Raw genomic sequence first — 25,942 nt, 5'->3', positions numbered from 1 at the left:
GCGGCACCTGGTGGTAGATAAAACTATGAATGCTGATATATGCTAAAGGGAATAACGTTTAGTGCAAGATAAAGTCCAGTAAAGTCCGATTAAAGATAGTGCGAGGGTCACCAATGAGGTAGATAGTAGTTCAGGACCGCTCTCTGGTTGTGGTTGGATGATTCAGTTGCCTGATAACAGCTGATAAGAAACTGTCCCTGAATCTGGAGGTGTGCGTTTTCACACTTCTGTACCCCTTGCCCGATGGGAGAGGGGAGAAGAGGGAGTGGCCAGGGTGCGACTGGTCCTTGATTATGCTACTGGCCTTGCCGAGGCAGCGTGAGATGTAGATGGAGTCAATGGAAGGGATGTTGGTTTGTGCGATGGTCTGGGCTGCGTCCACAACATTCACGACAGACTACATCAGCAAGTGTGGAGAGGCTTGCGTACAAAAGAAGATGATACCTGTGTTCCCCAACCATGGTGAACCATGAGGTCCATCCACTACCAGGTGAAGTCCATGTCTGCAGTGGTCAAGACATCTATCCACGACGTTTACAAGCCCATTAAAGATGCCAGGAGGGAAATATGGATGAGGTTGGTGCTAGAATAACTACAAGGACATCCATAGATTGTGGCAAGGCTTGCACGCTCCAACGGGCTTCAATGTGATGCTGGACATTATCGCTGGTAACAATGGGACCTTCCCCAACAAGCCCAATGCATTCTACTAGTGTGGCACGGCGGCGCAGTGGTAGAGTTGCTGCCTCACAGCGCCAGAGACCCGGGTTCCATCCCGACTACAGGTGCTGTCTGTACGGAGTTTGTACCTTCTCCCCGTGACCTGCGTGGGTTTTCTCCGAGATCTTCGGTTTCCTCCCACACTCCAAAGACGTACAGGTTTGTGGGTAAATTGGCTTGGTATAAATGTAAATTGTCCATCGTGTGTGTAGGCGTGTGTTAAGCGGCCTTTTCACGGGGCGACTTGACGCAAGAGTTAACCAGAGTTTAACATCGTGGGAACCTCGTGCGATAACAGTACGGCATTCGTGGACCACCGTGGACCACCGTAGCGCTAACGGCAGGTAATCGTGTATCTTGGTCACTCGGGAGAAAATTCAAGAAAGTTTGAATTTCTCCAAGAGTGACTTGTACACTTGTGGTTGAGCATTGCAACATTATATGGACGTAGTGGCCAGTGCGATATCCGTAATAACTCTTGCGGGTACCGTGGGAACTCCTGCGAACGGTGAACCCGGAAGCTGGACAGAGGGGACAGAAGGTGAGTAAAAATTGTCTTCTGTGGGATTGAATTTAAAAAATAAATAAAAATAAAGATTTGCATCCGCATATGGACATCAACTTATTCATGAGTTATGTTAATGAGATTCAAGAAAATAACTATAATCTTTAAAAGGGACTTTAAAAGGGACTTTACTGAAAGGTTACGCATTTTTATGGTCCGTGAGAAATTTTTCACATGTACTTCTTTGAGAGATACAGGTCGGAGTCCTCGCCGACTAGCGATTGATGCCTTTCCGAAGCAGGGTCCGGAACGCTACCAATCAATGTTGTACAGAGACCAGTGTAAGGAGTGAACTGCACATGCTGGTTTAAACCGAAGACAGACACAAAAAGCTGGAGTAACTCAGCGAGTCAAGCAGCATCTCTGGAGAAAAATAGCTGATGTTTCGGGACGAGACACATCTTCAGACTCAATTCCGATTAGGCTGTCTGAAGAAAAGTTCCGATTCGAATCGCCACCTATTCTTTTTCTCCAGAGATGCTGCCTGACCCGCTGACTTACTCCAGCTTTTTATGTTTATGTCTATATCAACTGTGCGTATTAACCAGCATTAACCAGCGTCTGCAGTTCCTTTAGACATTACCTTCTATTCAACTTTGAAAAAAAGTTTCCCCCTTTCCCCCGTTTTAAACTGAATAAGGGGGGTGGGGTGTCGAATGGGCTAGTGGAGGATGGAGTTAAAGGGAAAGGGTTTCTTAAATGTGTGGGCGTAGAGACAGAGGGGTGTAAAATGAGGGTAGAAGCAATAGGTAGCAAGGTGAAAAGTAAAAGTGGCAGGCCGGAAAATCCAGGGCAAAAATCAAAAAGGGCCACTTTTCAACAAAATTGTATAAGGGGTAAGAGTGTTGTAAAAACAAGCCTGAAGGCTTTGTGTCTCAATGCAAGGAGCATTCGTAATAAGGTGGATGAGTTGAATGTGCAGATAGCTATTAATGACTATGATATAGTTGGGATCACGGAGACATGGCTCCAGGGTGACCAAGGCTGGGAGCTGAACATCCAGGGATATTCAATATTCAGGAGGGATAGAGAGAAAGGAAAAGGAGGTGGGGTAGCGTTGCTGATTAGAGAGGAGATTAACGCAATGGAAAGGAAGGACATTAGTTTGCAGGATGTGGAATCGGTATGGGTAGAGCTGCGAAACACTAAGGGGCAGAAAACGCTGGTGGGTGTTGTGTACAGGCCACCTAACAGTAGTAGTGAAGTTGGAGATGGTATCAAACAGGAAATTAGAAATGTGTGCGACAAAGGCAAAACCGTTATAATGGGTGACTTCAATCTACATATAGATTGGGTGAATCAAATTAGCAGGGGTGCTGAGGAAGAGGATTTCTTGGAATGTATGCGGGATAGTTATCTAAATCAACATGTAGAGGAACCAACGAGAGAGCAGGCTATTTTAGACTGGGTATTGAGTAATGAGGAAGGGTTAGTTAGCAGTCTTGTTGTACGTGCCCCCTTGGGCAAGAGTGACCATAATATGGTTGAGTTCTTCATTAGGATGGAGAGTGACATTGTTAATTCAGAAACAATGGTTCTGAACTTAAAGAAAGGTAACTTTGAGGGTATGAGATGTGAATTGGCCAAGATTGACTGGCAATTAATTCTAAAAGGGTTGACGGTGGATATGCAATGGAAGACATTTAAAGACTGCATGGATGAACTACAAAAATTGTTCATCCCAGTTTGGCAAAAGAATAAATCAGGGAAGGTAGTGCATCCGTGGATAACAAGGGAAATCAGGGATAGTATCAAAGCGAAGGATGATGCGTACAAATTAGCCAGAAAAAGCAGCATACCGGAGGACTGGGAGAAATTCAGAGACCAGCAGAGGAGGACAAAGGGCTTAATTAGGAAAGGAAAAATAGATTATGAAAGAAAACTGGCAGGGAACATAAAAACTGACTGCAAAAGTTTTTATAGATATGTGAAAAGAAAGAGATTAGTTAAACAAATGTAGGTCCCTTGCAGTCAGAAACGGGTGAGTTGATCATGGGGAACAAGGATATGGCGGACCAATTGAATAACTACTTTGGTTCCGTCTTCACTAAGGAAGACATAAATAATCTGCCGGAAATAGCAGGGGACCGCGGGTCAAAGGAGTTGGAGGAATTGAGTGAAATCCAGGTTAGCCGGGAAGTGGTGTTGGGTAAATTAAATGGATTAAAGGCCGATAAATCCCCAGGGCCAGATAGGCTGCATCCCAGAGTACTTAAGGAAGTAGCTCCAGAAATAGTGGATGCATTAGTAATAATCTTTCAAAACTCTTTAGATTCTGGAGTAGTTCCTGAGGATTGGCGGGTAGCAAACGTAACCCCACTTTTTAAGAAGGGAGGGAGAGAGAAAACGGGGAATTACAGACCAGTTAGTCTAACATCGGTAGTGGGGAAACTGCTAGAGTCAGTTATTAAAGATGGGATAGCAGCACATTTGGAAAGTGGTGAAATCATTGGACAAAGTCAGCATGGATTTACAAAAGGTAAATCATGTCTGACGAATCTTATAGAATTTTTCGAGGATGTAACTAGTAGCGTGGATAGGGGAGAACCAGTGGATGTGGTGTATCTGGACTTCCAGAAGGCTTTCGACAAGGTCCCACATAAGAGATTAGTTTACAAATTTAAAGCACACGGCATTGGGGGTTCAGTATTGATGTGGATAGAGAACTGGCTGGCAAACAGGAAGCAAAGAGTAGGAGTAAACGGGTCCTTTCACAATGGCAGGCAGTGACTAGTGGGGTACCGCAAGGCTCAGTGCTGGGACCCCAGCTATTTACAATATATATTAATGATCTGGATGAGGGAATTGAAGGCAATATCTCCAAGTTTGCGGATGACACTAAGCTGGGGGGCAGTGTTAGCTGTGAGGAGGATGCTAGGAGACTGCAAGGTGACTTGGATAGGCTGGGTGAATGGGCAAATGTTTGGCAGATGCAGTATAATGTGGATAAATGTGAGGTTATCCATTTTGGTGGCAAAAACATGAAAGCAGACTATTATCTAAATGGTGGCCGACTAGGAAAAGGGGTGATGCAGCGAGACCTGGGTGTCATGGTACACCAGTCATTGAAAGTGGGCATGCAGGTGCAGCAGGCAGTGAAGAAAGCGAATGGTATGTTAGCTTTCATAGCAAAAGGATTTGAGTATAGGAGCAGGGAGGTTCTACTGCAGTTGTACAGGGTCTTGGTGAGACCACACCTGGAGTATTGCGTACAGTTTTGGTCTCCAAATCTGAGGAAGGACATTATTGCCATAGAGGGAGTGCAGAGAAGGTTCACCAGACTGATTCCTGGGATGTCAGGACTGTCTTATGAAGAAAGACTGGATAGACTTGGTTTATACTCTCTAGAATTTAGGAGATTGAGAGGGGATCTTATAGAAACTTACAAAATTCTTAAGGGGTTGGACAGGCTAGATGCAGGAAGATTGCTCCCGATGTTGGGGAAGTCCAGGACAAGGGGTCACAGCTTAAGGATGAGGGGGTAATCCTTTAAAACCGAGATGAGAAGAACTTTTTTCACACAGAGAGTGGTGAATCTCTGGAACTCCCTGCCACAGAGGGTAGTCGAGGCCAGTTCATTGGCTATATTTAAGAGGGAGTTAGATGTGGCCCTTGTGGCTAAGGGGATCAGAGGGTATGGAGAGAAGGCAGGTACGGGATACTGAGTTGGATGATCAGCCATGATCATATTGAATGGCGGTGCAGGCTCGAAGGGCCGAATGGCCTACTCCTGCACCTAATTTCTATGTTTCTATGTTTCTATGTGATTCTGTTCCATTCTGTTTGTAGTTTGTTTGGTTGTTTGTTTGTTTGTCTTTTTGCACAAAGTCCGCGAGCATTGCCACTTTCATTTCACTGCACATCTCGTATGTGTATGTGACGAATAAACTTGACTTGACTTGGCTCACTCACTCACCCACCCACTCAAGCATAAAGCCAAAAAAAAAAACACACAAAATCATCGTAACATTGTAGATTGGAACAAAAAGCCTTTGACGAGGTTCCACACAACAGATTAGTTTAGTGTGCAAAATTAACTTGGATAGGTGTGTGTGTGTGTGTGTGTGTTTGTTTGTTTATTTATTTGTGCACTTGAACGAGAAAGGAAAAGATCGAGGAGGAGAGTTAAAGAGAGAGAGAAAGAGAAAGAGTGAGAGAGAGAGAGAGTGTGTCCGCCGGTGGTGGGAGGGAGAAAAAAAAGCCTACGACACCTGGTATTCCCAGGCGGTCTCCCATCCAAGTACTAACCAGGCCTGAGCTTGCTTAGCTTCCGAGATCAGACGGGATCGGGCGTGTTCAGGCTAGTATGGCCGTAGGCAGAGAGTAGCCACACTAAACGTGTATTTAACACACGCACTCTCCTTCTCATTGTCGGTCGACCCCAAGGGGGCTATGGGAACTTCGCTCTTCTTCTGCTTCTTCTTCTTTGGAGTTTTACGGCAGCCGGCATCCACAATGTTGCATTGCTGCCACCTTGTGGCTTCACTCCACAGTCCTCATGTCTTTACATTATATCCTTTTTATAAGGCCAGAGGCCCTCAAGAAATTAAACAACACCTTTACTCCTTTTCCTTCCCCTCCATACTCTAGAATGTTCTTTTCTGATATATCTGTCATTCCAATATTCTTCATTTCACTGATCAAAACTCTTCTTTCTGTTTCATATCTTGTACATGCAACTAGAGCATGCTGAACTGTTTCCGGCTGATGGCATTCCTCACACAGCCCAGTAGGGTGTTTTCCCAACATTTTTAATGTGCTGTTCAGGTGAGTGTGTCCTATCCTCAATCTTGCTAATACTACCTGTTCTCTCCTGTTCCCCCCTCTTCTTGCTGTAATGCCCACTCTATTTTGTAGCGAATAGAGGTGTCTCCCCTTTGTCTCCTGTTCCCAGTATTGTTGCCATTCCTGATTTATTTTCTTCCGCACAATGTGTTTTCCTTCAGATTTGGATAATTGTAAGTTTACCTCTATGTTCTCTTTTTTAACGGCCTCTTTTGCTAATTTATCCACTTTTTCATTTCCTAGCACACCAATGTGTGCTGGGACCCACAACAAAGTCACGTCACTGCCCTTCCTTGTTTCTTGGCTTAATAGTAGTAGAATTTCATACACTAGGTCAGGCCGCCTATGGGATGCACCAGACCCAATACTCTGGATTGCAGACAATGAGTCGCTACATATTAATACTTTGCATGGTTGCACCTGTTCTATCCACCGAACTGCCATCAAAATAGCGTACAGTTCCACTGTATACACTGCCAAATAGTTATTTGTTCTTTTGCAAATCTCAACATTCATCCCTTGCACTACCACAGCTGCCCCTGTTGTTTCAGCTACTGGGTCCTTTGATCCATCTGTGAAGATTAAGAGGTGTTCCCTGTATCTATTATATATATGGTTATGGTATTCTGTTTTTAGGTCCGAATTTTTTTCCCTCCTTTTTGCCTCCCATATCTCCAGATCAACTTTTGGGATGTTTAGTAACCATATTGGGACAGATGGCCACAATACTGCAGGGCAGAACTCTTTGTCCTCTACTTCCATGTCCCTTGCCACACCTCCTCCAACCCAGCCGAAGCTTCCAGACTGAGCCACCCCTCTCTCCCAGCACTCCTGTACTACCTGTTTTGTTGGGTGGTTCTCTCCATGACCCTTAAGGCTTAGCCAGTAATTAGCCATTAGTTGTCTGCGGCGCAGTCTCAACGGCATCTCCCCAGTTTCCACCTGTAGTGCACATACAGGTGACGTCCGCACACCTCCTATACAGATTCTTAGAGCTTCCGCTTGGACTTTGTCCAACTCGGACAACACTGACTTAGATGCTGATCCATAAGCTATACTGCCATACTCTAGTCTGGATCTGATCAGTGATACATAGATATGTTTAAGAGATAATATATCTGCTCCCCACTCTAAACCTGCTAAGCATCTCATTACATTGATGGCTTTTTTGCATTTTCCAATTATTTTTGTAATGTGGACCCTCCATGTTAATCTGGAGTCAAAATGGACTCCCAGGAAACGGAAATGTTTTACTCTTTCCAAATTGTTGCCGTATAGTTTTAACTGGACATCCTCTTTAATTTCCTTCCTTGTGAAAACCGTTGTCTTTGTCTTCTCTATAGAGAATTTAAAACCCCATTTCACTCCCCACTCTTCCACCTGGGCTATCCCTTGCTGCATTTTTCCCACGATAAAATCTATATTCTTCCCCTTTCTCCATAGGCTGCCATCATCTGCAAAGAGCGATCGCCCCATCTCTGGTTGAATGTTTGCAAATATATCATTGATCATGATTGAGAATAGGATCGGGCTTATCGCACTTCCTTGGGGAGTTCCATTCTCGACTACACATTTACTAGAGATGTCTGACCCTATTTTAACTTGGATACTTCTACCGTTAAGAAAATCCATTATCCAGTTAAAAATATTTCCTCCTACTCCCATTAAATGCAGCTTTATTAGAAGACCTTCTCTCCACAACATATCATAAGCCTTCTCTACATCAAAAAATACAGTAACTACAGATTCTTTTTTAACTTGTGCTTTCCTTATATCATCTTCCAAGCACAGAACTGGACTTCACTCGCCCCTCTCCAGGAACTATACATCAGGAGGTGCAACTCCAGAGCCAATAAGATCATGGGAGACCCCTTCCACCCATGCAACGGACTGTTCCAGCTGCTACGTTCAGGCAAACCCCTCCGTTGCCATGCTGTGAGAATGGAGAGGTTGAGAAGGGGTTTCTTCCCGGAGGCCATTAGGACTGTAAACTCCAATCTCACCAGGGACTAACTTTACTGTACCACTCTACTGCTTTTTTTTTAATTGATGTTTTTTTCCCCTTTTCCTTCCGCCCACCATATTTAATATGTAAAAGAATATGTGATTCTGTTCCATTCTGTTTGGTTGTTTGTTTGTTTGTCTTTTTGCACAAAGTCCGCGAGCATTGCCACTTTCATTTCACTGCACATCTCGTATGTGTATGTGACGAATTGACTTGACTTGACTTGGCTCACTCACTCACCCACCCACTCACGCATAAAGCCAAAAAAAAAAACCACACAAAATCATCGTAACATTGTAGATTGGAACAAAAAGCCTTTGACGAGGTTCCACACAACAGATTAGTTTAGTGTGCAAAATTAACTTGGATAGGTGTGTGTGTGTGTGTGTGTTTGTTTGTTTGTTTATTTATTTATTTGTGCACTTGAACGAGAAAGGAAAAGATCGAGGAGGAGAGTTAAAGAGAGAGAGAAAGAGAAAGAGTGAGAGAGAGAGAGAGTGTGTCCGCCGGTGGTGGGAGGGAGGAAAAAAAAGCCTACGACACCTGGTATTCCCAGGCGGTCTCCCATCCAAGTACTAACCAGGCCTGAGCTTGCTTAGCTTCCGAGATCAGACGGGATCGGGCGTGTTCAGGCTAGTATGGCCGTAGGCAGAGAGTAGCAACACTAAACGTGTATTTAACACACGCACTCTCCTTCTCATTGTCGGTCGACCCTGAGGGGGCCGCCCGACATTCACTAGACAAGGTGAGAGGCGAGAGGCACTGCCGAGAGTCCCCGACCGTCACCCCGACCCCACGCAGCAGCAGCATCTCACTCACTCTCTCACCCCTTCCGAGATCAGACGGGATCGGGCGTGTTCAGGCTAGTATGGCCGTAGGCAGAGAGTAGCCACACTAAACGTGTATTTAACACACGCACTCTCCTTCTCATTGTCGGTCGACCCTGAGGGGGCCGCCCGACATTCACTGTACAAGGTGAGAGGCGAGAGGCACGGCCGAGAGTCCCCGACCCTGACCCTGACCCCACGCAGCAGCAGCATCTCACTCACTCTCTCACCCACCCAAGCATAAAGCAGAAAAAAACACAAAATCATCGTAACATTGTAGATAGGAACAAAAAGCCTTTGACGAGGTCCCACACAACAGATTAGTTTAGTGTGCAAAATTGACTTGGATAGGTGCGTGTGTGTGTGTTTGTTTGTTTGTGGACTTGAACGAGAAAGGAAAAGAGCGAGGAGGAGAGTTAAAGAGAGAGAGAGAGAACGAGGAAGAGAGAGTGTCCCCCAGTGGTGGGAGAGGGTAAAAAAAGCCTACGGCACCTGGTATTTAACACACGCACTCTCGATGAAGAGAGGCCCTAAGCTGTTCCACTTGTGAGCCCCACACCCCCCAATCCCCCGCCCGCACGACTAGAGGAAGATGGTCCACCAGATTGACACCGATTTGCAGCCGAATGTGGCCAATGTGATATGGGGCTGGAAAGCTGTGCTTTATTTATTCATTTATTTATTGCCACCGCTAGTGTCGAGTTATTGGCTTAAAACAATATTATTCTGAAATGGAGGGCAAGAAAAATGACTGACGGGTTGTTTAGAGACTACAGTGCGTTGTGACAGCATATGTAAGAAAGGCCTATGACAGTGTCAAAAATATTATACACCTTGCAGGGCTCTCACTTAATTTTTTTTCTCTGTTGTCAGCCGGGCAACCTTGGCAGCTTTTAAAGTTGCGAAATGACAGTTTAGGTGGTCATTTAAGACGACTTGCATGATGCGTGCGATAATTAGCTTGGACGAAGTGCGTAGTTACCAGTCGGAATTATGCTCAATGAAGCATTCACATATTATTTCTGCTTCAAATAAAACCACAATCTAAACATATTCACCATTCAAGACATGATATATACAATGACATGCAGCAAAATTATAATACAGTATCTCAACTCTTTTTACACATTGCAATGAATACAATTTCTATTATTTCTTTCCACTTCCAAACAAAAATGTGGTTGGATTATTCAGCGTATGATCAACCTCGGTGAGACCAAGCATAGGCTTGGCGATCGCTTCGCACAATACCTCCACTCACTTCGCAATAACCAACCTGATCTCCCGGTGGCTCAACACTTCAACTCCCCTTCCCATTCCGACCTTTCTGTCCTGGGCCTTCTCCATGGCCAGAGTGAGGCCCACCGCATATTGGAGGAGCAGCACCTCATATTTGCTTGGTTAGTTTACACCCCAGCGGTATGAACATTGGCTTCTCTAATTTCAGGTAGTCCTTGCTTTCTCCCTCCTTCCCAGCTCTCCCACAGCCTACTGTCTCCGCCTCTTCCTTTCTTTTTCATGTCACCCCCCCCCCTCCCCGACAATCTGAAGAAGGGTCTCGAACCGAAACGTAGTCTATTCCTTCGCTCTACAGATGCTGCCTTACTCGCTGATGTTCTCCAGCTTTTTTGTCTACCTATGGGATCCCACCACTGGCCACATCTTCCCATCTCTTCTCCTGTTGGCTTTCTGCAGAGACCGCTCCCTCCGTAACTCTCTGGTCAATTCGTCCCTTCCCACCCAAACCACCCCCTCTCCTGGCACTTTCCCTTGCAACCGCAGGAAATGCTACACTTGTCGTTTTAATTAAGTTCAAGACTATGGGGCTGAACATTGGCCATAAAATTGCTGCCTAAAAGTGCCAGAGGCCCAGAATTGATCCTGAATATGGGTGCTGTCTGTATGGAGTTTGCTCCTTTTCCCTTTGATCACATGGGTTTTCTCCGGGTGCTTTGTTTCCTTCCACATTCCAAAGTTGTGCAGGAACCTATTTCAGACCCAACCCAAAACGTAATATTTTCCTTTTGTCCAGAGATTCTGTCTGACCTGTTGAGTTACTCCAGCTTTTTGTGTCTATCTTCAGTTTAAGCCAGCATCTGCAGTTCCTTCCTACACACACGATACTATACGATAGAACTTTATTAATCCCAGGAGGGAAATTGTGTGTGTGTGTGTGTGGGTATATATATATTATACACACACACATATATTTATATAGCTTATATATTCATATAGAAATTACACCGTTTTGTTTTCTCGTTTATAACATTGTTTACAGAGTACTATGTTTACATATTCTGTTGTGCTGCTGCAAGTAAGGATTTCATTGTTCTAACTGGGACGTGAGAGAATAAAACACTCTTGACTTACTCCGCTAATGTGTGGGAAAGAACTAGTGTATGGGTGATTGGTGGTCGGCGTGGACTCGGTGGGCTGAAGAGCCCGTTTCCACGCTGTATCTTTAAATTAAACTAAAGACACTAAAACCAGAGGGAGTCTAAAGAAGGGTCTCTACCCGAAATGTCACCCAATTTCTTCTATCCTGAGTTGCTTGCTGCTCCATGGAGTTCCCCCGCACAATTAAAGCATGGAATAGTCTTCATCCTACCATAGTTACCCAACCAGATGCAACTACATTTTAAGGTACCTCTTTTTTTCCCCAAGGACCCATTTTTGTTTAAGTCCAAGTCAAGAGTCAAGAGAGTTTTATTGTCATGTGTCCCAGATAGGACAATGAAATTCTTGCTTGCTGCAGCACAACAGAATATGTAAACATAATACAGAACAGGAGATAAAAGTTCACCATAGACCATATATATACACAATAAATAAACAGATAAAATGCAATAGGCTGTTATTGTTCAGCCCTCTACCACCTCCAGTTTAAATTCCATTTAGAATATTTATGGAGGACCAGGAAACCAGAAGCAAGAGTTACTCCAGATCCAGGGTCAGGGAATGATTCTGCGTTGGTTTTCAGCGCTGGTGGCGAGGCAGCGACCGGACAGCAATGGCGGCCAAATCTCCCACAATTCAAAGCGAGGGAGAAAGTGCCCAGCGCCGACCAGTTGCCGTTGCAGTGCGCATGCGCAGGGCGGCCGATGATGTGCTGGCCGTGGTTGGGCGCATGTGCAGGGGTAGCACGTGCAGGCCACAGCAATACGCATGTGCAAGGCGGCCTGCCGTGCTGGCGGATGAGGAGCGAGCGGAGTGCGGAGACCAGGCAGCCCGGATATGGATAGCGGGGGGAGACGGAGAGAGAGTGTGGGGGCCGCCCAGAGTGAACGGCAGGTGTCCTGCCTTGGCTAGAGGCCCCCTAGATTTCGAGGCCCTAGGCTTCAGCCTATGAAGCCTAGTGGTAAATCCGGCTCTGCGAGGCCCCCCTAGATCTCGAGGCCCTAAGCTTAAGCTTGTCTAGCTTATTGGTAAATCCGGCCCTGATCCTCAGAGACACTCTGAATTCCCTCAATTGCCTGAGGTGGTAAAGGCGCTGCCTTGCCTTACTCACGAGTGCTGCGGCGTGTGATGTCCATGTCATATCCTCAGAGATGTGGACTCCCAGATATTTAAAACAGCTCACCCTATCCACAGTATCCCCATTTATCCTCAATGGTGTGTACGTCCTCGGATGATGTGCCCTCCTAAAGTCAACGATCAGCTCCTTAGTTTTTTTGATGTTCAAGAGGAGGCTGTTGTGCTGACACCAGAGTGCAAGATCAGCCACCTCCTCCTGTGGGCCTTCTCATCGTTGTCTGAGATCAGGCCCACCACCACAGTGTCATCAGCAAACTTAATTATTGAGTTAGAGCTGAACCTAGCCACAGTCATGTGCGCACAGGGAGTACAGTAGGGGGCTGAGGACGCAACCCTGGGGCGATCCTGTGCTCAGGGTGAGGGACTTCGATGTATTCCCTCCCATCTTGACTACCTGGGGCCTGGAGGTGAGAAAGTCCAGGGCCCAGGCACATAGGGGGGTGTTGAGCACTAATTCCAGCAGCTTCTCGGCCAGTCTGGTGGGGACTATCGTGTTGAAGGCTGAACTGAAGTCTATGAACAGCATCCTCACATAGCCCCCCTTCTGGCTGTCAAGATGAGAGAGAGCGGTGTGCAAAACCTGGGAGACCGCATTGTCCGTGGATCTGTTTGGACGGTATGCGAACTGTAACGGGTCCATGTTGCGAGAGAGGAAGGTGCAGATGTGTTTCACTAGCCTCTCAAAGCATTCCATGACTACCGAGGTGAGGGTCACCGGACGGTAGTCATTCAGACAGGCTGGGGAGGCATTTTTTGGTACCGATACAATGATGGATTTTATGAAGCAGGCAGGGACCACGGACTTGGCCAAGGAGAGATTGAATATTGTAGTGAGCACCGGGGCTAGCTGCGTAGCACAGGAGTTGAGTACTCGCCCCGAGATGCCATCGGGGCCTGCAGCTTTCCTCGTGTTCACCCGTGTCAGAGCCCTCCTCACATCGTGCTCGGACAGCGAGAATGTGTGCACATTCCTCCCTTCAGCTCCCATAAACATCCACCACAGTGACTCCTCCTCATACCTCACTGAGCCGAGAAAAATTCAATCTCTCCCTTCTTTGTCCTCCCGCGGTCGGGAGCCTCTAACCTTCCGTTGACGGGACGATCTTACTCCCGTAGCCGGCAAGGTAGTCGGGGCGATCAAGCTCCTGCATCGGTGGGGGAATCTCAGCTCCCCCGCACTGGGCGATCTACCCCGGGTCGGGGCCAGTCGAACATTGTGCGGCTTCTGGAGCTTCCCGACGTCGGTCTCAACCCAAGACTGCGAGCTTCTTGATTGTAAAGTCCGCAGGCCGCGGTTGGAGCGTTGATCCCAGGCAAGGGATCGGGTCCGATGGTAAGTCCACAGCCCCGCGGTGGGGCTCAAAGTCAGTCCCGAGCAAGGCCTCCGGCTCCACGATGTTAGGCCGTAGAGCGATCAGAGATACGATCCGGAAAACAATCGCATCTCTGGCAAGGTAAGAGATTGAAAAAAAGTTTCCCCCGACCCGCCTTCCCATACATAAAACAAAAAGACAGACTGTTGACGAGGCTGCCCTCGAAGCGCCACCTGGTGGTAGATAAAACTGTGTAGATAAAACTATGAATGCTGATATATGCTAAAGGGAATAACGTTTAGTGCAAGATAAAGTCCAGTAAAGTCCGATTAAAGATAGTGCGAGGGTCACCAATGAGGTAGATAGTAGTTCAGGACCGCTCTCTGGTTGTGGTTGGATGATTCAGTTGCCTGATAACAGCTGATAAGAAACTGTCCCTGAATCTGAAGGTGTGCGTTTTCACACTTCTGTACCCCTTGCCCGAGGGGAGAGGGGAGAAGAGGGAGTGGCCAGGGTGCGACTGGTCCTTGATTATGTTACTGGCCTTGCCGAGGCAGCGTGAGGTGTAGATGGAGTCAATGGAAAGGAGGTTGGTTTGTGCGATGGTCTGGACTGCGTCCACAACTTCACATCCGGAAGTGGCGGCGCTGCCCTGGCAGCAGCGGCTCACCTGCAGTCCGTTTGTTTTTGCTTTTTTTGTGTTGATTATTTCGTTTTGGCTAGTCCAGTTTTTGTTTTTTTAGTTTGTGTTTTGGGGGGGGGGGTTGAAACGGGGCTTGCTGTCTCTCCCTGCGGGGGAATGCGACTTTTTTGTCGTATTCCCCTTCTCTGCCTCCGTCTGCGCTAAGGCCTAATGGCGGAGCTGGCGACCTCGAGGCTCAGGAGGCAGAGCCCGCCAGGACTCACCCTGGGCTCGCTCTCGTGAGGACGGCCCGGCTCGGGGCTGGAACAGGGCTTCCGTGAGGGGCTGTGACGTTCCCGGGGGGCGGCCTGGTCCGAGGAAGGAACGGTGCTCCCGTCGGAGTGGCCGAGCTCGGGGAGGTGCGGCGCTCCCAGCCCGAGAGGAGTGGCGCCCATGTTTGGACGGCCCAGCCCAAGGGAGGAGCGGCGCCCATGTCGGGGCTGCCCGGCCCGAGGGAGGAGCGGCGCCCATGTCGGGGCTGCCCGGCCCAGCCCGAGGGAGGAGCGGCGCCCATGTCGGGGCGGCCTGGTGCGAGGCTGAGACAGTAACGGCACTCACGTGAGGGCGATCCGGCTCGGGGCTGGAACGGTGCTCCGGTGGCTGGGATGGCGTTCTGGCGGCGGTGACCTGAGTCCGGGGTTCGGCCGCGGGCCAGCGGCTGTGTCAGCAGGACTGGTGGACAGCAGCTTCGACCACCCCGGGGCCGCGGTGTTTGAGTTGCGGGATTGTTTGCTACATCGCCCGGTGGGGTATCGCCTCAGCGCAGAGAGAGAAGAGGAGGGAAGAGACTGCAGCCCTAAGAGTTTTGCCTCCATCACAGTGAGAAGGTGCTATGTGGACTCACTGTGGTGGATGTTAATATGTGTTTATTGTTGTTTTTTATTGTATTGTATGTATGTATGACTGCAGGCACGAAATTTCGTTCAGACTTCGGTCTGATAATAAAGGAAACCCTGTAAACCCTGTAACGACAGACTACATCAGCAAGTGTGGAGAGGCTTGCGTACAAAAGAAGATGATACCTGTGTTCCCCAACCATGGTGAACCATGAGGTCCATCCACTACCAGGTGAAGTCCATGTCTGCAGTGGTCAAGACATCTATCCACGACGTTTACAAGCCCATTAAAGATGCCAGGAGGGAAATATGGATGAGGTTGGCGCTAGAATAACTACAAGGACATCCATAGATTGTGGCAAGGCTTGCACACTCCAACGGGCTTCAATGTGATGCTGGACATTATCGCTGGTAACAATGGGACCTTCCCCAACAAGCCCAATGCATTCTGCATTCTACTAGTGTGGCACGGCGGCGCAGTGGTAGAGTTGCTGCCTCACAGTGCCAGAGACCCGGGTTCCATCCCGACTACAGGTGCTGTCTGTACGGAGTTTGTACCTTCTCCCCGTGACCTGCGTGGGTTTTCTCCGAGATCTTCGGTTTCCTCCCACACTCCAAAGACGTACAGGTTTGTGGGTAAATTGGCTTGGTATAAATGTAAATTGTCCATCGTGTGTGTAGGGATGTGTTAATGTGCTGGGGTCACTGATCGGTCTGGATACGATAGCCTGTTTCCGTGCTGTATCTCTAAACTAAACCCTGCGTGGGTTTTCTCCGGGTGCACCGGTTTCCTCCCATACTCCAAAGACGTACAGGTTTGTAGGTTAATTGGCTTCGGCAAAAATTGTTAATTGTCCCCAGTGCGTGTAGGATAACGCAAGTGTGCGGGGATCACTGGTCGGAGCGGACTCGGTGGGCCGAAGAGGGCCTCTCCTTCTCTCTCTCTTCTCCCCCTCTGCCCCACTCTCTACCCCCTCCCTGTCGACGTTAACCTCCCCCACCCCCCGCGTCAGCTCCCTCCTCGCCCGGGATCAACTCTCTTTTCAACTTTGAAAAAAAGTTTCCCCCTTTCTATGACCCAACTATGGACGCTCGTTCGCTCACGGCCGTCCAGCTGTTGACACTTCCCGCCCGCCTTCACCCTCTCAATTGTCGGCGCCCATCAAACAACAGCCCGCACCGGCACCTCCCCCCCCCCCCCCCCCCCCCCAGCCCCCAGCCAGCAGTGTCCGCCCGTTAACCGCACGGTCCAACTGTTGCCGATTCAATTGTCAATTGGCCTGTGAACCGCCGCCAGCTGTTCGAGAAGCGAACTACGAATGAATGACCGTTGGTGAAGAACCTTCTGGAAACCAAAGATCCTATAGCGGAGCTCCTCTATAATCTTTGCTGGAAACGGCTCCTTCCCAGCGGGCGACGCTCGCTCATTCACCAACCGCAACTGTCAGCGCTCGTCCCCCCCCGTCCCCGGCGTCAAGCTCCCTCCCCCCCCCCCCCCCCCCACCCCCCCCCGGCGTCAGCTCCCACCCCCCCCCCCCCCGGCCCGACGTCAGCGCCCTCCCCCCCCCCCCCCCCCCCGGCCCGGCGTCAGCTCCCTCCCCCACTCACACCTGTCCACGTCCGTTAACCGCACGGCCCTGCCGTCGACCATCGCTCCCGAACAACTGTCCCCGCACGACCAACTGTCGACGATCGCTCCCGCCCAATCCACCTCAGCCGTTGCCGCCCGTTATTTCCCGCTCGCGTTGCCCGCTGGGAAGAAGCCGTTCGTTTCCAGAACGTTCTTCACCAACGGTCATACATTCGGAGTTCGCTTCTCCACAACGACGGACTCCGGAACACAGTTCGATAAAAAACACTGGGTTTTCTGCCCTTTTTTATTTTTGTTTGTTTTGAAAATCTTTTTATTTTTGATTACATTCATTATTTCGATTTACACCATTTTTCAAAAGGTAAAAACGCTTTTCTTTTTTTTCCCAAACGTAGACGTTTTTTTCAATAATTGGTTCTTGGTTTCTTGGTCCAAAATATTCCAAATGGAATTTAAACTATATATTTATTAAACTGTTATTTATATTTGAATAATCCTTTTTCAAAAGATGATTGCATAACTCAGTAACAATGTTACAAAATTTTGTGATTTTAAAAATCAAGTCTGTAATTTATCCCATCAGATAAAGCATAAAAAGAAGTTTAATTTGACACCTAATTCACTTTCATATCTTCAGTATTAAAAAAAGTTATGGCCATTTTCATACTCAGAAATTAGCATCTTGTTCCCTATTGCTTTTCCATTGACTTAACTCAAAAGCTGTGATCAAGGACAGTCAAAAGCCCATAACTTTATTAAAAATTAAGAGATTAAATACATTTTCAGTTATTATAGATTGAAGCATTCTGAAACAAATATGAAACAATCTTACTTGGATGACCTGAAATTAAAGCATATAATTAGTTGGTTACCTAATTGTAGCTAATTACAAAATTCAATTACTAGATCTAAACATCTATCCATTTCTTAAGAAATGGTTAACATTTTTAAATAGCCTAAGTGTCCAAATAACATTCACACAAGAATTCATAGTATAACATGATTTTAAAATCTCATTGTCATGAATTCATAGGCCAAATGGAAGGAATTTAATGTTTAATTCCTGTAAATAATGGTCATTTTAATCATCTTGCGAGTGGGTTTTTGTTGAACGCGATCGATTGGAACGTTGCGGTTTGCGGTGAATTTGACCACATATCGGCAGGAAAAACACTGCCGGTTCGTATGGGGCCCAAATCACATTTTCGCAACGTGAAATTTTGTTTAAAGTCATCCTAAGAAGCAAGTTTATATGTAAAATACACAACTTCCCTTGCTTTGTCCCATACGTGAGATCCGTTCCGTTGCCTGCGTTGATGGCGTTAGAAGTAGCTTTTTATTTTACTCCAGCGCTGAAATTGGCCCCCGGGGGGGGTGTTTTTTTTTATTCCGAGACCGGCAGTCAGAAGGAATTTTCAGCATCAGGTAGAAGCCCGAGAAAATATATCTCGGACAGGCAGGAGGAACCGGCATTTTAATCCAGCCCCCCTCCTCAAAGGCCAGTGACAGAACTGCAGCGCCGCTGAAGGTAAGTTTTGTAACATACCTAATAACTGTTTCAAAACTTTGCGCTTATTTGATCCGCTGATTTAGACTGAAATTGCTTTTCTTTAATTTACATGAAACAATTAATTTTTTCAAAAATTGCTTCTTTTGAAATGTTTATATCCCCACTGCTCTCTCCTTTCTATTTACTTTTTCAAACATTGCCGTTGTTTTCTTTTCCGTTAATATCCCCGCTGCGATCTATCCTCAAAGTCACAAGTAAGTGGATAGGCAGTGACACAGATAGGCCGCTCTCAGAGGAGGGAGGGAGGGAGGGAGGGACAGAGGGAGAGAGGGCGCTTTTAAAGCCAAAAAAACCCCTATATCGTTAACTTGTAGAAAGGATCAAACAGCCTTTGACGAGGTCCCACAAAAGAGATTAGTCTAGTTTCCAAAATTGACTTGCATAGGTCTGTGTGTGTTTGTGTGTGTGTTTGTTTGTTTGTGCACTAGAACGAGAAAGGAAAAGAGCGAGGAGGAGAGTTAAAGAGAGAGAGAGAGAGAGAGTGTGTCCCCCAGTGGTGGGAGAGGGTAAAAAAACCCTACGGCACCTGGTATTCCCAGGCGGTCTCCCATCCAAGTACTAACCAGACGGGATCGGGCGTGTTCAGGCTAGTATGGCCGTAGGCAGAGAGTGGCCACACTAAACGTGTATTTAACACACGCACTCTCCTTCTCATTGTCGGTCGACCCCAAGGGGGCTATGGGAACTTCACTCGCCGCTCTCCAGGAACTATAGGGTGATTTCACGAAAGGTCACTGGAGCGTAAATCCCCACTCACGTGACCGAAAATTTTAACTGGGGGACAAGCGTCACTTCCGGTACATGTTAGTGAATGGGAAAACACGCACTTTCACACCCGTGAAAAACATCGAAAACGGCCAGTTTTTGAGCTGCAATTAAGTGAGCCAGTCGGGGTGACCGTGAAGAACAGCTACCTAAATTTACAGTCCCAAAAAAAGATAGAAACTCAGGTAAATACAAGAGGGAGCTGAAGGTGTTAAAACGGCGGAAGTTGATTGCGGACATTTTTCGTGGAGATTTAAAGATCCAAAATATCGGGAATTATCGCGTTTGCTCGCTGCATTTCATCAAAAGTGGCATTATTGGCTTTGTTATCTTTATTCATTTGTTAGATGAAAAGTATTATAAGTTAGAAACCCGTCAGTAAAATTGCAAAATCGCCCATGGTTCTCGGGTGGGTTTTAACATGCAAAATAAAAACGCTTCTGAAGCTCCATTTACCATTTAAATAATCGTAAACTCTCAATGCGTTTGGAAATCAATTTTACTCAGATGCAAGCTTACGATTATTTAAGGAAAAGAGAAAGGAAAAGAGCGAGGAGGAGAGTTAAAGAGAGAGAGTGTGTCCGCCGGTGGTGGGCGGGAGAAAAAAAAGCCTACGACACCTGGTATTCCCAGGCGGTCTCCCATCCAAGTACTAACCAGGCCTGAGCTTGCTTAGCTTCCGAGATCAGACGGGATCGGGCGTGTTCAGGCTAGTATGGCCGTAGGCAGAGAGTAGCCACACTAAACGTGTATTTAACACACTCACTCTCCTTCTCATTGTCGGTCGACCCTGAGGGGGCCGCCCGACATTCACTAGACAAGGTGAGAGGCGAGAGGCACTGCCGAGAGTCCCCGACCGTCACCCCGACCCCACGCAGCAGCAGCATCTCACTCACTCTCTCACCCACTTAGATTCCGAGATCAGACGGGATCGGGCGTGTTCAGGCTAGTATGGCCGTAGGCAGATAGTGGCCACACTAAACGTGTATATGAACACTTTGTCTACTCCACTGCGATATCTCTTCAAGGTATGCCCACTTTGAAGAAGTTCTCCTCCTCTCTCCGGAGACAGTTTCACAACCTCCTCTCTTAACTGCACACCTTCTGTGCTCCTCCCACCCTCCCATCCGCCCGCCCTCGGGCTCCTCCTCCTCCCTTTTTCCTTCTTTCTTTCCCCACCCCCCATCAGTCTGAAGAAGGGTTTCGGCCCGAAACGTCACCTATTTCCTTCGCTCTATAGATGCTGCTGCACCCGCTGAGTTCCTCCAGCAATTTTGTGTACCTTCGATATTCCAGCATCTGCAGTTCCCTTTTGAACACTTTGTCTACTCCACTGCGATATCTCTTCAAGGTATGCCCACTTTGAAGAAGTTCTCCTCCTCTCTCCGGAGACAGTTTCACAACCTCCTCTCTAACTGCACACCTTCTGTGCTCCTCCCACCCTCCCATCCGCCCGCCCTCGGGCTCCTCCTCCTCCCTTTTTCCTTCCTTCTTTCCCCACCCCCCATCAGTCTGAAGAAGGGTTTCGGCCCGAAACGTCGCCTATTTCCTTCGCTCCATAGATGCTGCTGCACCCGCTGAGTTCCTCCAGCAATTTTGTGTACCCTCTCCTTCTCATTGTCGGTCGACCCTGAGGGGGCCGCCCGACATTCACTGGACAAGGTGAGAGGCGAGAGGCACGGCCGAGAGTCCCCGACCCTGACCCCAACCCCACGTAGCAGCAGCATCTCACTCACTCTCTCACCCACTCACTCACCCACCCAAGCATAAAGCAGAAAAAAACACAAAATCATCGTAACATTGTAGAAAGGAACAAAAAGCTTTTGATGAGGTCCCACACAACAGATTAGTTTAGTGTGCAAAATTGACTTGGATAGGTGTGTGTGTGTGTGTGTGTGTGTGTGTGTGTGTGTGTTTGTTTGTTTATTTATTTGTGCACTTGAACGAGAAAGGAAAAGAGCGAGGAGGAGAGTTAAAGAGAGAGAGAAAGAGAAAGAGAGAGAGAGTGTGTGTCCCGGTGGTGGGAGGGAGAAATAAAAGCCTACGACACCTGGTATTCCCAGGCGGTCTCCCATCCAAGTACTAACCAGGCCTGAGCTTGCTTAGCTTCCGAGATCAGACGGGATCGGGCGTGTTCAGGCTAGTATGGCCGTAGGCAGAGAGTAGCCACACTAAACGTGTATTTAACACACGCACTCTCCTTCTCATTGTCGGTCGACCCTGAGGGGGCCGCCCGACATTCACTAGACAAGGTGAGAGGCGAGAGGCACTGCCGAGAGTCCCCGACCGTCACCCCGACCCCACGCAGCAGCAGCATCTCACTCACTCTCTCACCCACTTAGATTCCGAGATCAGACGGGATCGGGCGTGTTCAGGCTAGTATGGCCGTAGGCAGAGAGTAGCCACACTAAACGTGTATTTAACACACGCACTCTCCTTCTCATTGTCGGTCGACCCTGAGGGGGCCGCCCGACATTCACTAGACAAGGTGAGAGGCGAGAGGCACTGCCGAGAGTCCCCGACCCTGACCCCGACCCCACGCAGCAGCAGCATCTCACTCACTCTCTCACCCACTCACTCACCCACCCAAGCATAAAGCAGAAAAAAACACAAAATCATCGTAACATTGTAGAAAGGAACAAAAAGCCTTTGATGAGGTCCCACACAACAGATTAGTTTAGTGTGCAAAATTGACTTGGATAGGTGTGTGTGTGTGTGTTTGTTTGTTTATTTATTTGTGCACTTGAACGAGAAAGGAAAAGAGCGAGGAGGAGAGTTAAAGAGAGAGAGAAAGAGAAAGAGAGAGAGAGTGTGTGTCCCGGTGGTGGGAGGGAGAAAAAAAAGCCTACGACACCTGGTATTCCCAGGCGGTCTCCCATCCAAGTACTAACCAGGCCTGAGCTTGCTTAGCTTCCGAGGTCAGACGGGATCGGGCGTGTTCAGGCTAGTATGGCCGTAGGCAGAGAGTAGCCACACTAAACGTGTATTTAACACACGCACTCTCCTTCTCATTGTCAGTCGACCCCAAGGGGGCTATGGGAACTTCACTCGCCCCGCTCAAGTTCAAGTTCAAGTTCAAGTGAGTTTATTGTCATGTGTCCCTGTATAGGACAATGAAATTCTTGCTTTGCTTAAGCACACAGAAAATAGTAGGCATTTACTACAAAACAGATAAATGTGTCCATATACCATGATATAAATATATACACACATGAATAAATAAACTGATAGTGCAAATAACAGAAAGTGGTTGGTAATAATCAGAGTTTTGTCCGAGCCAGGTTTAATAGCCTGATGGCTGAGGGGAAGTAACTATTCCTGAACCTGGTTGTTGCAGTCTTCAGGCTCCTGTACCTTCTACCTGAAGGTAGCAGGGAGATGAGTGTGTGGCCAGGATGGTGTGGGTCTTTGATGATACTGCCAGCCTTTTTGAGGCAGCGACTGCGATAAATCCCCTCGATGGAAGGAAGGTCAGAGCCGAAGATGGACTGGGCAGTGTTTACTACTTTTTGTAGTCTTTTCCTTTCCAGGGCACTCAAATTGCCGAACCAAGCCACGATGCAACCGTTCAGCATGCTCTCGACTGTGCACCTGTAGAAGTTAGAGAGAGTCTTCCTTGACAATCCGACTCTCCGTAATCTTCTCAGGAAGTAGAGGCGCTGATGTGCTTTTTTGATGATTGCATTAGTGTTCTCGGACCAGGAAAGATCTTCAGAGATGTGCACGCCCAGGAATTTGAAGCTCTTGACCCTTTCAACCATCGACCCGTTGATATAAATGGGGCTGTGGGTCCCCCTCCTACTCCTTCCAAAGTCCACAATCAGTTCCTTGGTTTTGCTGGTGTTGAGGGCCAGGTTATTGCGCTGGCACCATATGGACAGTTGCTCGATCTCTCTTCTGTACTCTGACTCATCCCCATCAGTGATACGCCCCACAATAGTGGTGTCGTCAGCGAACTTGATGATGGAGTTCGCACTGTGGTTCGCTACGCAGTCATGGGTATAGAGTGAGTACAGCAGGGGGCTGAGCACGCAGCCTTGAGGTGCTCCCGTGCTGATTGTTATTGAGGCTGACACATTTCCACCAAAACGAACAGACTGTGGTCTGTGGACGAGGAAGTCAAGGATCCAGTTGCAGAGGGATGCGCAGAGACCCAGTTCTGCGAGTTTGGTAACCAGTTTGGAGGGGATGATTGTGTTAAATGCCGAGCTGTAATCAATGAATAACAGCCTGACATATGAGTTTTTGTTGTCCAAGTGGTCCAGTGCGGAGTGGAGGGCCAGCGAGATCGCATCCACCGTTGATCTGTTGTGGCGGTACGCGAACTGCAGTGGGTCCAGGTTTTTGTCGATGTAGGAGTTGATTTGCTCCATGATCAACCTCTCAAAGCACTTCATCACCACTGGCGTTAGTGCCACTGGTCGATAGTCATTGAGGCATGTCACCTTACTCTTCTTGGGCACCGGTATAATTGATGCCCTTTAAAGCAGGTGGGGACCTCAGACCTCAGAAGTGAGAGGTTGAAAATGTCCGTAAAAACTCCCGCCAGTTGGTCCGCACAGGTTTTTAGAACACGACCGGGTATACCATAGGACCAGGTGCTTTTCTGGGGTTCACCCCTCTGAAGGATTTCCTGACATCGGCCTCTGTGACTGAGACTGAAATGCCATCGCAGCGAATGGGGGATCGGGAAGGCACATCAGTATTCTCCCTGTCAAAGCGTGCGTAAAACGCATTGAGCTCGTCAGGGAGTGATGTTACAACCGGCATTCGAGCTGCCTCCTGGTTTTGCCTTGTAGGAGGTGATTGCATTCAGACCCTGCCACAGCTGCCGAACATCTGTCTCGTCCTCCAGTTTGGAGCAGAAGTCCCTTTTGGCCTTTTTGATGGCCTTACCAAGGTCGTATCTGGTCTTCATGTAGGCCACTGTATCATCGGAGGTGAATGCCCTGTGTCTGGACTTCAGGAGAGTGCGGATCTCCAGGAACTATACATCAGGAGGTGCAACTCCAGAGCCAATAAGATCATGGGAGACCCCTTCCACCCATGCAACGGACTGTTCCAGCTGCTACGTTCAGGCAAACCCCTCCGTTGCCATGCTGTGAGAATGGAGAGGTTGAGAAGGGGTTTCTTCCCGGAGGCCATTAGGACTGTAAACTCCAATCTCACCAGGGACTAACTTTACTGTACCACTCTACTGCTTTTTGTTTAATTGATGTTTTTTTCCCCTTTTCCTTCCGCCCACCATATTTAATATGTAAAAGAATATGTGATTCTGTTCCATTCTGTTTGTAGTTGTTTGGTTGTTTGTTTGTTTGTCTTTTTGCACAAAGTCCGCGAGCATTGCCACTTTCATTTCACTGCACATCTCGTATGTGTATGTGACGAATAAACTTGACTTGACTTGGCTCACTCACTCACCCACCCACTCAAGCATAAAGCCAAAAAAAAAAACACACAAAATCATCATAACATTGTAGATTGGAACAAAAAGCCTTTGACGAGGTTCCACGCAACAGATTAGTTTAGTGTGCAAAATTAACTTGGATAGGTGTGTGTGTGTGTGTGTTTGTTTGTTTATTTATTTGTGCACTTGAACGAGAAAGGAAAAGATCGAGGAGGAGAGTTAAAGAGAGAGAGAAAGAGAAAAAGTGAGAGAGAGAGAGAGTGTGTCCGCCGGTGGTGGGAGGGAGAAAAAAAAGCCTACGACACCTGGTATTCCCAGGCGGTCTCCCATCCAAGTACTAACCAGGCCTGAGCTTGCTTAGCTTCCGAGATCAGACGGGATCGGGCGTGTTCAGGCTAGTATGGCCGTAGGCAGAGAGTAGCAACACTAAACGTGTATTTAACACACGCACTCTCCTTCTCATTGTCGGTCGACCCTGAGGGGGCCGCCCGACATTCACTAGACAAGGTGAGAGGCGAGAGGCACTGCCGAGAGTCCCCGACCGTCACCCCGACCCCACGCAGCAGCAGCATCTCACTCACTCTCTCACCCCTTCCGAGATCAGACGGGAACGGGCGTGTTCAGGCTAGTATGGCCGTAGGCAGAGAGTAGCCACACTAAACGTGTATTTAACACACGCACTCTCCTTCTCATTGTCGGTCGACCCTGAGGGGGCCGCCCGACATTCACTGGACAAGGTGAGAGGCGAGAGGCACGGCCGAGAGTCCCCGACCCTGACCCCGACCCCACGCAGCAGCAGCATCTCACTCACTCTCTCACCCACTCACTCACTCACCCACCCAAGCATAAAGCAGAAAAAAACACAAAATCATCGTAACATTGTAGAAAGGAACAAAAAGCCTTTGATGAGGTCCCACACAACAGATTAGTTTACTGTGCAAAATTGACTTGGATAGGTGTGTGTGTGTGTGTTTGTTTGTTTATTTATTTGTGCACTTGAACGAGAAAGGAAAAGAGCGAGGAGGAGAGTTAAAGAGAGAGAGAAAGAGAGAGAGAGTGTGTGTCCCGGTGGTGGGAGGGAGAAAAAAAAGCCTACGACACCTGGTATTCCCAGGCGGTCTCCCATCCAAGTACTAACCAGGCCTGAGCTTGCTTAGCTTCCGAGATCAGACGGGATCGGGCGTGTTCAGGCTAGTATGGCCGTAGGCAGAGAGTAGCCACACTAAACGTGTATTTAACACACGCACTCTCCTTCTCATTGTCGGTTGACCCCAAGGGGGCTATGGGAACTTCACTCTTCTGCTGCTTCTTCTTCTTTGGAGTTTTACGGCAGCCGGCATCC

The 25,942-nt window shown here is 48.0% G+C and overlaps 1 long non-coding RNA gene and 7 other non-coding genes across 8 annotated transcripts; 1 reads left to right on the top strand and 7 right to left on the bottom strand.

Moving 5' to 3' along the window:
• The first annotated feature begins 5,440 nt into the window (after nucleotides 1-5,440).
• On the top strand, nucleotides 5,441-18,994 carry LOC116973695. The gene is made up of 3 exons (XR_004412106.1): nucleotides 5,441-5,451; nucleotides 8,011-8,019; nucleotides 18,885-18,994. It is a non-coding gene; the product is annotated as an uncharacterized LOC116973695 (long non-coding RNA).
• Nucleotides 5,485-5,603, bottom strand: LOC116973909. Its single transcript, XR_004412189.1, has one exon. It is a non-coding gene; the product is annotated as a 5S ribosomal RNA (ribosomal RNA).
• On the bottom strand, nucleotides 8,607-8,725 carry LOC116973908. Its single transcript, XR_004412188.1, has one exon. It is a non-coding gene; the product is annotated as a 5S ribosomal RNA (ribosomal RNA).
• An 807-nt stretch (nucleotides 18,995-19,801) lies between the features above and the next one.
• On the bottom strand, nucleotides 19,802-19,920 carry LOC116973907. The gene has a single exon (XR_004412187.1). It is a non-coding gene; the product is annotated as a 5S ribosomal RNA (ribosomal RNA).
• A 1,311-nt stretch (nucleotides 19,921-21,231) lies between these two features.
• On the bottom strand, nucleotides 21,232-21,350 carry LOC116973906. The gene has a single exon (XR_004412186.1). It is a non-coding gene; the product is annotated as a 5S ribosomal RNA (ribosomal RNA).
• A 685-nt stretch (nucleotides 21,351-22,035) lies between these two features.
• Nucleotides 22,036-22,154, bottom strand: LOC116973807. Its single transcript, XR_004412126.1, has one exon. It is a non-coding gene; the product is annotated as a 5S ribosomal RNA (ribosomal RNA).
• A 2,739-nt stretch (nucleotides 22,155-24,893) lies between these two features.
• Nucleotides 24,894-25,012, bottom strand: LOC116973905. The gene has a single exon (XR_004412185.1). It is a non-coding gene; the product is annotated as a 5S ribosomal RNA (ribosomal RNA).
• A 677-nt stretch (nucleotides 25,013-25,689) lies between these two features.
• On the bottom strand, nucleotides 25,690-25,808 carry LOC116973904. The gene has a single exon (XR_004412184.1). It is a non-coding gene; the product is annotated as a 5S ribosomal RNA (ribosomal RNA).
• Between the last annotated feature and the right edge of the window lie 134 nt (nucleotides 25,809-25,942).

The sequence above is a fragment of the Amblyraja radiata genome, chromosome 5 (assembly GCF_010909765.2).
Source record: "Amblyraja radiata isolate CabotCenter1 chromosome 5, sAmbRad1.1.pri, whole genome shotgun sequence".
NCBI lineage: Eukaryota > Metazoa > Chordata > Chondrichthyes > Rajiformes > Rajidae > Amblyraja > Amblyraja radiata.
The sequence above is the reverse complement of the archived record's forward strand: the minus strand, read 5'-3'. Positions and strand labels throughout refer to the sequence as shown.